At 36.6% G+C, this 12585-nt stretch overlaps 1 protein-coding gene across 7 annotated transcripts in view; it reads right to left on the bottom strand.

The window, feature by feature from the left end:
- The window catches only part of zbtb16a (zinc finger and BTB domain containing 16a), a 127365-nt gene extending 116155 nt beyond the window's left edge, over window positions 1-11210 (bottom strand). For 2 of the 7 annotated variants that reach the window (XM_058757503.1, XM_058757509.1), the window contains exon 1: window positions 911-1069. The gene's annotated coding sequence lies outside the window, so the exon portion shown is untranslated. The other 5 variants (XM_058757505.1, XM_058757506.1, XM_058757507.1 and 2 more) reach the window with 5 other exon arrangements.
- Window positions 11211-12585: the final 1375 nt, after the last annotated feature.

Here is a 12585-nt window from a genome sequence, read left to right as displayed (position 1 = left end):
ATCGTTACAACAACTCAAACAAAAGTCAAAAAACGATCAACACATATTCGTATTAGTCAACTACTGCTGTGATAAGCGTTATCTACCTTATATATGATAAAAAAAAGACAGATGAAAAGTCCAGTCAGAGCTCATTTGACTGATCAATACATGATTATTCGACCGTTCACACGTGAATCAATTTAAGTTAAAAACCCCGTTTGTTATTTTATTACATACACAAACACATCGGGCGAACAAGCAAAATAGCGTTTCGGTTAAATTAATCTATTTCAGTATTGTTATAAAACGAACAAAAAATTAAAGCAAAGGTCATTTCACTTTAAAAATCACAACCAATACAGTTCGGTTGATTTTGAAAGACAGTGACACGCACCTCCACGGTGGCCCTGATTAAATAACCAGACTTACTGACAAGCGAAATAATAATCATCAAAACTCCGACATTTGTTTGTTCTACGACACACTTCTTCAGTTAGGACATATTTAAGCTCTCTGGGTGTTCAATTTGAAACGGTCACGCTGAGAATAAAGCACATGGAAGCACGTCACTGTCTGGTGCGCGAGCAGACCTCACGTCCCCCGAATACTAAAACACACGCTTACGTCAACATAACATCTCCACATGTGTAAAGATGAACATAAACAGCCATATCCATCAGGTGCCCCGAGCCTGCACCACACTGACAGCCACACTTGTACTTTTTCGGTGCACTCTCCCAATTCACCTTCACTTGAAGCAACAGTAGAAACACCGTAACTTGATGTGATGCTGAGCGCAAACACATCTGATCAACAACAACGCGGATCATCTCTTAATAATGTGAACATTTCCTAAACTGAAAACACACGCAGACAGATGGGTCTGTCAGGAGCTGTGGGTGTTTTAAAGGTGCGCGCCTGTACTCACCTGTCTTGCACGTTTGGCTTCCGAGCGTGCGGTTATTAGGACTGTGGCATAGTAACGCGGTTCACAGTCCCCGCTCTCTCTCTCACGCGCACTAACTCCTCTCCGCTCGCCGCTTAGCAAATCAACACGGCGGTGACGTCAGCGCACATCCTCGCCGGAGTCCTGACAAACACTGCTAAAGTGAGACACCTAGGGGGCTGTCGAATATAGGCCAGCGTGTCTGGGACACTATCTATCACAGCGTTTGGACTTTAATCATTAACCTTCAAGGCAAGCATCATCACCTTTGCTACTACTTCTACAACCGGCCAACTTCTCTGTGAGGTCTGCACCGAGCGCGATATGTACATTTGTATGCAGAACCCATGAGTGAAATATCCTTTTTTTTTTTACACATTCTCGTAAATATGTAATTTTTCTGTAACTCTTGTCTAGCTGTGAGTACCTGGAGCTATAGTTACTATGCCAAAATCCTTGTGTTCTTGACCCGAAACAAACAAACAAAGCGTGACAAGTTTCTTTTATTAAGTGTAAAGTTCCATAAAGACTAAAGAGTTCCAAAAAATCATTCTCAGAACTGAAATTATCATCAATGACAGACACAAGATTTGAAGACCCCTGTGAGAAAAAAAAAAAAAGTACACTTTCATAATATAGGCTACTACTTAAAGTGCTATATTTTCGTGCACTAATTTTGTGCTTAATACACAAAAAAATATTCTTTAGTACTTTTTAAGATAAACTTAAGATCATCTAATTGTACTCAACTGTGCTATTTTGGGACACCATGAATATACTAAACTAAAATGGAGCACAAAACTAGTCATAAGGGTCAATTTGTTTGAAATCGAGATTTATACATCATCTGAAAGCTGAATAAATAAGCTTTTCACTGATGTATATGTGGTTTGTTAGGATAGGACGATAGTTGGTCGAGATACAACTATTTAAAAATCTGGAATCTGAGGGTGCAAAAAAAAAAAAAAAAAAATTCTAAATATTGAGAAAATCACCTTTAAAAATGTCCAAATTAAGTTCTTAGTAATGCATATTACTAATCAAAAATTAAGTTTTGATATTACGGTAGGAAATTTACAAAATATCTTCATGGAACATGATCTTAATATCCTAATTATTTTTGGCATAAAAGAAAAACCGATAATTTTGAACCATACAATGTTGGTTATTGCTACAAATATGACTGGTCTTGTTTTCCAGGGTCACACATGCGCTTTTAACATACTCTCTAACTCATGCCACCACTTGTAGAAAACTTGAGCGTACTGGTGTATGAAAGATGGTTCAAGTGCAATTTTTTTAAATACAGAGATAGTATGTTAAAAGCATATTTTAGTTCATGGTGTCCCAAAAATAGCACAGTTGAGTACACTTAGATGATCTTAAGTTTATCTTAAGAAGTACTAAAGAATACTTTTTAGTATATTAAGTACAAAATGAATGCGCGAAAATAGAGCACTTTAAGTATATTATGGAAGTGCACTTTTTTTTTTTCACCTGGCGAGGTTTTAAAAGTGAAAGAAAGATTAAATTGATCACTTGTTTGACTGTAAATGTTTTATTCATTCATTTATTGTAAATGTTTCATCTATTTAAAACTTTAATTAAACGTTTTATAATCAAACAACAGTTCTTGGTTGAATATAATGATATATGCTTAATTTAATTAGAGTTATACTTAATTAGTAGGTAAAATAAATCATGCAGGCTACCTTTCATTAAATTGTGTTGACAAACTGAACATTCTCATTCTACAAATTCTATTCCATTGCCGGCAGCGACATTTGTCATTTGTATTTGCAGTGCAATGACAGCCTGAAAATGGAGAGAAACGGTGTAAAATCTGTGCCAGACTCTGTAAAGCTTGAGATGGGAGATCATAGAGTGCCATCACCTTTGAGCTGCATGCTGTGCTGGCTTACTTGGGGATAAAGACAAAGGCACTGCCCTAATCTCCATCTAATCCACATTTTACTGGAGAGGACTCTGATAAGTCCTAAATTATACACTGTTTTTTTTATTATTTTTTTTATAATCAAAAGCACAAGCTGACACAGTTTCAAAAAACATGAAATTACATTCATAAATTATGTATAAACAATATATGTTTACATTAAAATGATTCTTTAAAATCTAACTATAAAACTTAAGCTCTTGGTGAAGTCATACACGTATTCATGCATTAAAAATCATATGTGAGATGATGTTCTTTAATGAAAGTCGCATTTATGTGCAATTCATTGGCCATGGCTCTGCAGGAGTGCAGGATACACTTATTATTGAATTCATGTAATTATTATAATTACACATACATATTTTGATGCATAACACCATGAAATAGGTTCTGAATGCACCAAGAGTATGTTTGCTGCCTATTTATCCACATAGTACATATTCACATATATAAACCATCATTAGTGATGTACTGAGGTAGGTAATGACATACCCTGGAGGTTTTGCTCATGCGCTAACAGTGGATCTTTGTGAATCTCGCTCAAAGCTTTGACTGAATAGGCTCTTTTTACACTTGTATAATCCTGGGGGTGCCCCCATGACCTCTAACCCCTACCTCTGACCTTGGCTGGATTTTCTCCTGTACAAAATGCCCCTCCCTTTGCATGGCTAAAAATTCCTTTTGAGACTTTTCATCATGTAGGTATCCATTCTATCACACAATTCATGCATAAAGGCTATCATATCTGAGCCAACTGCAGGTTTAGAGTTAGGCTTAAATGGATTTAAGACACAGTAATTTCTAATTATTTTATTAGGTACTTCATTATGATTTGAGCCTTATAAGTAGCACATGGGACAGTTTACAGAGCAAATTTAATTCTATTTTACATTTTTGGTACGTTAAATCTAATTATAAATGTCTAGCATCACACTTTTGGCTGCATTTACAGCATTAAGTTTTCTTTTCATTAAGAAGAATGGGTGACATTCTCTTTGTTAATGGATTGAAATAGTCATGTTGACAGAGTCGTTTGCTCTACTGAGTGCATATTTGCCTTCACTCTCCCTCCAGCCTTATACCTGTTTGGTTAGATGACAAGGTGATCCCTTGATCAATACTGATCTGGTATCAGCAGGCTGAACAATAGGACTGTGCTGGTAAACCTTTACTGGTTTCAAGTGACAAGAATCTCATTCTCAGAGGTCACAGATCTCACAATCTCTGACTGCACTCTGTGTATTAGGACAAGCACATTCCAGTCACTGATTACTATTTTGTATTTGCAAAATGAGATGCACACTTAGAGGAGAGCATGGAGAATTGTAACACTCAATAAATGTAATATCAGTGATTAATTATATCAGTAAGCATGTATACGATTAAATCTATCTCTTCCCAGACTATTGGAAAGTTTCAGCAATAGTTGACAAATGTTTTAAAAATGTAAATCGGTGTAAATTTAGAGTTTTAAATTGTATTTAAAATAACTAAAGTCATACAAATAATGTTGCACCTTCAAACATTATGTATTGATTTTGTACCAATATTTTTTCTCATTCTGACTCTTTCATCATCATCATGCAAAAAAACAAAACAAAATAAAATACAGATGACAACTAAAGACATAACTATGAATATGAATAGATGATTTTAAACTGCTGTTGTAGTTCCCTGTTGTTATCCATATATACATTTACATTAGATATTTTTTTATTTAAAAAAATAATTGAGAAAAAAAAAAATCACAAAAATATAAATCTAACCCCAGCCTTCATTTAGTTGTAGTTTCAATTTATCTGATTCGATTACATTTAATTGGCAAACTTAAATGTATAAATTTTATGAATAACTAAGAAAAAAAGTGTTATAATTATCCTATTAATCTGAGTTACAGATTTAGTTACTGTCATCCTCTCACATCCTAAGTTGATCCACTTTCCTCGTAGCCGTCTCTCTATTACTGACCTCTGCCTCACACACCTAATCTTCAATCTTCTTTTCTTCCTCATAACCGGCTCATCTGATCGTAACGACTGCTAATACCAAATGATCTGAATCTGTGAGGTACTGTAGGGGACACCTCAATATTTCATACACCGTGTCGTCATTAATCACAAGAGCTTTAAATAGAAAAACTTCTCTTGATTACTGTAATTTTGGGTAGTTACTAAAATTGGTAGTAAAACTTAGCACGGGGCAGGGCATCGTCGCTAAAAATGAATGGAAAGAAGGTGCCAAGTCTACAACAGAACTGTCAGATGACATGCAATGTCCATCATAGGTGCACTTTTTCCATCAGGGTAGTGGGTGGTTTGCTTCCTTTTATGGGAGCGGCCCGGGCCCTTAACCAGAGTGTTCTAATGAATACTAACCCCTTTTAAAAGGAGCTTCCCTGCAGTTTCCATTGGGTGGAAATTTTATAAACTTTCTTTCAGGTCTGAAGCAGCTTAGAGAGACTATTGTCCCCCTGTTGAACAAGACCTGGACACTCAAAACAGTTAAACAATGCCAATGATGATTAATGACAGGCCTGTCAAACAAACAGCGCTGACTAAGGCTGGTGCTCACAGCAATCCTGTGACTGAAGAAAATAAAATCAAAACCACACACTCCATCATTCAAAGCCTCCAATAAGAGGTTAAATACATACTAGTATGAAAGCGCTCTAACCAGTATAGACCAGTGCCCGATTTTTGAACTACTACATTCAGTTACTGCCTCAGATTGAGTGTATTTTGTGCTTACACTCACTGATTGGAATGAAATGAAACACATGTGATGAAATTCGACGGTATTTATTTTTTGCAAACAACACGTCCTGGAGCTTTCCAAAAGGGCAACGAGGAAAACTGTTTGTTAGTTGTACAGATAAACATTTGCGATGACGTCTGTCGGAGAATGCCTTTCCTCTGTGTAACAGTAGGGATACAGGAGGGGAGCCTGGGGCCTCTATAGAGATCCAAAGAGCCCTGCTGACCTTGCCTGGTGCACCTCTGCTGAACGCAGTGGTACAGAGCACCATACATGCCTTTCATTCAGCCAAAGAAAAGGCCACTTTTTTCTCCTTCTCTCCTCTCTAAGTGTAAGACCCCAGCTGTCCTCAGTCAAGCAGAATTCCAACTTTCCCTCCAAAAAATTCTCTCATTGTCCATCCTGGAGGTGGCCGAACCCTCCTCTCCATAGTGCTTAACCACTGGACCGGGCGCAAACAACAGAGTAATCATATTACAGTGTCCCTGGGAAAAAAGGGACAGCAATCCACAGGGAATCTCCTGTGGCTAATCCCTGCGAGGCCGCTGCTTTCTTCTCCAGCGCCGAGTCCACCTTTCACAGCGGTTTCAGAGGCACACAGGCCTTTAACCGCTCAAGGATATCGGCTTCACGTCTCTCCTCCTGCATTCCCCTCGAATCTACAGCAAATAGTGAGAAACCACCGCACCACCGTCTCTTCGTTTCTCGTTCGTGCAATTTTATTTCGGTACCTTCATTACCTCACCTTCTTTATTCGACTGATCCTCATTTTCTTTGCCCCTATGACTGCAGACATGATTGCCGTTATTGTAAATAATTAATAAGCTGTAATATATCACCTCTAATTAAACATATTAGTCAGCGGAGTCTTGCAGATTTACTACCCCGAGTCTGTGTCCAGTGATATTCAAATGTGCCTCATTCCCATCAATAATGCAAATAGATGCACTATAAACATTTCTCACTGTACAGTAACTGCTGCAGCCCACGGGAGCATTTAAACATAATTTAGAATTAATATCATTAGCATTCACTTTTATTCACACTGTAGGTCTGCAAAGAAAATCATTATCTGCACAGCTAAAAAATAAAAACCGTGAATCTTATTATGCAACAGTTACTTCTAGGCATTCCAAAAGCACTGATGTTGTCCAACAGCGTTGGGACTTTCTACTGTTTGTATCACTCTGCTTGTTTGTTTTCTCTTTCCAGACAGACTGCCAGTCTCTGTATTAGTGGTGGGGATTTTTCAGTCACTCTTTCTGCAGACTGCATCGATACACCAAAGTGGAGACAAGTGATTGGCCTTAAATCATTCACTCACTCAACAACATTGTTAAAAACCACTAATTCATTTATGAAACAAGTGACTGGCCTTATAAGCGATTTCCAATATTGATGACTTATAAGTCATTTGAATCCTTTACTCAACCGATTTGTTCAAAAACATTGTGCAAGAACTGTATTGAACAGAAGAATGTAAACAAACAAAAATAGACTGGTACAATACTCATAATCATAATAGGGAATGAATGAAAAAGGCAACTATATAGTTTTCTGCAAGTTCCTCTAGAAAATTACAGAAGTCCAAGGCATCCTTTTCCCCCATTAATTTCAGCAAAAAGAAAACACTTTCCCTTGTGAAATATGTAGATATTTGGTAAAGTAAAAATTATTTTCCATTGATAATATGTTGCAATTATGTTAATTGCTAATGTGTGTGTGTTTCATACTTCATAAATATATCATTAGTAAATATAGATCACATTTTCCTTTTTTTTTTTTAAATGAAAAACACAATGGTTCTTTTAAGTGGGTCATTCACTGATTCATTCAAATTCCTGAATCATTCAGGAATAAAACAGCACCACTTTCAGAGCACTATTATATAACATAAGTTACTGAATATTAACTTCTTGTTTACAGAAATGTTGTATAGAACCAATGTGACAATCATGCTGTTGGTTTGGGAAGAATGGACGTCTCTTGATCTGTGATATTGTTTAGTTATGGTGAACAGTTAGCACTATCCATAACAACTTATTTGGTGTGTTCTTCCCTAGGACTTTGAAAAATGAAACTTCATTTAAAAACACTTTTTCCCTTCTTTATTTTATTTGATTTAAAGTTACACCTGGAGAGAGATAAAAGGGGCTAACAAATCCAGCTGGGCTCGTGTAAAGAGAACAGAGGCTAATTTAAAAGAAACCCCTGCTTGCTATTTTTTCCTGGGTACCAGCTGGTCTTCTAACAGATGTTGAACACACCATTTAACGGAGATGCTATATATCAAAGTATACTGGACTGTCTCTCGTTTCCGTTTGAATTATGACTTCTGCAGCGCTGTCAATGAATTGCAAGCTGTAATGATTGACCGCCTATATGCTACGCTGATTTATAACAGCAAATTTGTCAAACCGGACTTTAAAACTCTGAATTACAAGAGTCTTTTTTCAACCTAATATCGCATTCTGTGTGGTTACAGGAGCAATTCTTCTACAGGGTTAAAAGGTGACAGCCGTTCTCAGTTTCCTCTGAGAGAAGCTAGGATGACTTTGAGGCCCATTGACGTGGATGAGCTGGAATGAAAAATAGAAGCAAATAATTCCGAACGCTAAGACAGGAGAGTTATTTAAGACACGGAGGAGGATACGAAGCAGAATGTTCTTGACTGGAATGCACATTGGCTTTCACAGCATGGGCCTGGGCAGGCAGTCAAAACCAAACAGAAAACTCCAAAGCAACTAGCAGAGTACTTCCAACACACAGGTCAAACTAAAATATGTCATTTAAAAATGTTATTCAATCCCATCTAATCCGTTTAAACAAGGCCTGGTCGCTCCAGTTTCTACCGTGTTATGTAAATGAGTGGTAACCGTCCAAATGTTGATTTGATCAACCGTCGGATTTATCCTTTCCAGGCATAAACAACAAGTGTTTACAGTATAATTCCAGTAACAGGAAGCATCTTGCTCAGACTGAGGCTCTGTGTGAGATCCACCCAGGACCGGACCAGCTGTATGGCCCCAGCTAACACCATTGTTAAGTGCCGGGGGTTGGGAGGACTATGGGGGCCTCTAATCTGCTGGTATGTGTTGGCCGTTATTGAAGAAGAAAGAGAAAGTGAGATAAAAGTGATGCCAATGTTTTCCCGAATGGCCTCGGTCCAGAAGAAAGCCACATTAAACCATATGGCAGCGGCTTCAACCAAAATCAATGTTCGAAAGCCACTTTTTTTTATTGCATCAACATCTTGAGAAGTTTAGAGCGAGTGCATCTAAACAGGAAATATTAAAATCAGCCTTTTGATAGACCATATGCCATGTGTTTGGCAATTGCCACACCGTTTGAGGGACCAGCATTACATAATCTTGTCCGCCGACTGCCAGAGAGGGACGGGACGGGCCACGGCTGCGGCTCACGCCACTATGCCGCTTCTCTTCTGCTTAATCTGATGGGACAACAGCATTCTTCTGTGAGAACAAGAAGGACTTGTACGGGCCAGGTAGAAGAAGAAAGCAAGTGGAACACTGTGAGATTTAGGGGGTTATTTCCCAGTAAAGCATGTGACTAACAGAAGAGCTTCGGGGAAAGAACTAAAAGTAAAAACAGAAATAAATTGTGGTAAAATACGTAACTAAAATAAGAATTACAAGCTGATATAGTTTTAGTTAACTATAATATACATGACACTGATAAAAATAAATAATAAAATACACTAGAACTGATTACACTAATAATAAATTATTAAATAAAAATAAAAACAACAAGCACACATACTGATTACACTAAAATATCCTTAAAAACACAGTGAAAATATAATGACTCAATAAAATCACATTCAACAGAATAAAAACTACAGTAACCAAACTGCCCTGAGACATTAGAGGGCAGCTGCCTCCAAGGATGAAATAAAAATGCTTAAACCATAAATAAACTAAGATCTTGATTTAGCAAAGGCGGTAGCACAATAATGTCGAAAGCAGAGCTTGTTTAAGCTGCCGAAATGATGGATAAATGTAAAATGTTTGTACATGTTTATGTAGGATGGCAAAAAGCAACAAGCTGGTATATTGATTTATGAGCAGCTCAGGGGTTTCAGCTGGCATGCGGGAAAGCACATTCATTGTATAGTTTTCTTTGTGCCATCATTTATAAAGCATAGTTAAATCATTTATAATTTGTCAAATCAATTTGCAAATCAAAGTTAGGGCAATAAAACGTCATATACAAAATATACATGACTATTAGATGTGTAACGAGTGTGGATATTGATAGAAATCACTTCATCAGACTTAATGCAATGGTTTAAGCAAAGGTTTAGTAATTCCATGACCCATGACCCAGGACTAGAAGAGCTGCTGTAACATAAGCCTACTTTAAACAATGCAAAACAAGTTCTTCCAGAATGGGCTGTTCCTAACTATGCAACTTGCTTTGATTTTAAAACGTGTGAAATTGGTGTAAATCTATAAACTCTATCTATAAAGTTTCATCTACCTCCTCTGGATATGAACAGGTCTCAGAAGCCACACACCTCCATTGCAAACACCCAAATATTCAACGGCTATTATTACACTGGTGATTTAGGTAGTGACAACCTATGCAGGTTTCAGACACACAGATCAGTACCTGATCGATGGGGTCTCTGCTCCCTGTGGAGTCTGTTTCCATAATACAACATTCAGTGGAACCTGCCAGGACCATTTACATAGGTTAATGCTAATTAACCTGGCTTTAAAATCAAACTCAGATTCAGATGCGAGTCATTCTCAGAATTTAGGCTTTTTAATTGAATTATTAATCAGTACGACGACTTTCCATTTTATTTTACTTTATTCATATATGAAGCAATGGTCATTTATGAACAGAGTCTCAAAATAGATTATTTTACAGGAACATTTGAAAACACTATTAATCAGATTAAAATCTTTAATGGTTGTATTGTGTGTATTATAATAAACAGAGTCAAACTACATACCTATTTAATCAAATGTAAATGTATAATAAAATAAAAGGTTATATAATTTATATGGGGTTACTATAGGCTCACTGAAAAGTAAGGAGCCAAAATATGTCACCATATTTTGAGAAGGACTCATCTGAGGTGTTGATCAAACCTACAATATACAGTATTTCCAACATCTTCTCCAGCTCTTTTGTCCATGATGATCAGGCCTTCAGGAACTCAGAAGCTCATGAGTCACAGAGGAGCTCGATTTGTGAGCACATGTGCTAAACGAAGTCCCTTAGAAACGAAAAAACAAGTAGTAAAAATGGTTAATGACATATAAAAGCTGATGTTTCATTTAGTGAAGTATACAGCATGATAAATGCAAAAAGTTTGTGACTTGGACTCTTGTCTCAAACTTTCTCTGTTACATAAACAGGCCACTAATCAAAGCAATGTTAAATTGGAAGCACCTGTATAAGATTTCTGGATTAACCGCAGAGGAAACTGCTGTTACATCCAGTGCAGTTTCATCGTTCTGCTGTCACATTTTCTCTGGCGACAAGGTTGTAAAAAGAAAAATTTGTATCAAAACACTGACTCAGTATGTTTTTAATTATCCTACACTGGTCTGTTGTGAGTCGACCGCTGTCAGCGACGCATCATTTAGGGCGGTGCTTTACTGCCACCAAGTGGACAACAACCTGTAAGTGCAGCTGCTCAATGCAGGATCAAATCAGACACATTACAAAAACATAAAAAGCATTGTACCTCATGAAATGACATTTTTACTTAGTCGCCAGATTATCAGAGAAAACTATAGAAATACATCTTTGGATCTACCACCGTCATGACCGAGAAATTCGGCACATTTAATTTGTCTTCCCAAATGCACATTGTAAATCATGAGTTGCTTTGGCAGCAGGTAATTAATTCACAGTTACATTATAGTTATCAGAATCAATCCGTAGCGTCTCTAAACGTAGCAAACTCGAAGTAATATGGATTGTGGTCTTGTGCGCCATCTGGTGGTGATGGTGCGCGTCCGCAGCACGCGCCTTTCTCATGCTTGTGTTTTCACTGTGGGTAAAATAAATTGAAACATCATCTAAAATATTCATAACTTATTCTATAGCTTATTTTTGTGGTATACCTGAATATTACAATAGTAATATTTCTATCCCAAGGCCAAGCACAGATGCGTATAGACACTTACATGAAAAAACTAATAAACATTTTCACTGTTGCCCAGGAAAAAGACAGTTCATTGAACACGTTGTACTTTGTGACAACATGCCCCAGTAAAAGTCACTCTATTTTGGATAAGCAGTCAACAAAACCCGACAATAAACAACCTAGGATTCTATACAAATCATAACAGTAATGTGCAAACCACAAACAAGAAAAACAAATAAATACATAAATTAGAATAAAAAAATCACCTCTTTTTACACTTCTGTATATCAAAACAATATATATATATATATATATATATATATATATATACACACACATTTATATATATATATTGATTAATTGAAATAAAGCTGAAATAAAATAATATTTGATAAAAAGTTGAAGCAGAAGTACTGAAATTACTAGAAATAAAGCACATACAATTACAAAAACTAAAATGATTAAAATTAAAAACTGAAAATATAAAAATAAAAGCTAATTCACAATATAAATAAATACTATAATCATATGAATACTAAAATAACACTGATGCATGACTAAAGTGCACACATAAAGTTTAAATTATAAGTGTCTCTTCTGCCAAGTTGCAAGTCATTATGATTTATTTATTTAGTGTCTCATTATGTCTTGAAGTTTCAATGTGAACAGATGTGCATGTGAAAAGATACAGTGGAGACAGAAAATATTTTTCTCATTTTATTGAACACAAGAATTTTTTGACAGAATGAAGTCATTTGATTTTGTTGTCGGTTAGTATTTACAGCAGTGGCAGTGGGGGACGGGCTGGGGTTGGGAGGTGGG

Source organism: Onychostoma macrolepis, chromosome 21 (assembly GCF_012432095.1).
Source record: "Onychostoma macrolepis isolate SWU-2019 chromosome 21, ASM1243209v1, whole genome shotgun sequence".
NCBI classification, from domain to species: Eukaryota; Metazoa; Chordata; class Actinopteri; order Cypriniformes; family Cyprinidae; genus Onychostoma; species Onychostoma macrolepis.
The sequence above is the reverse complement of the archived record's forward strand: the minus strand, read 5'-3'. Positions and strand labels throughout refer to the sequence as shown.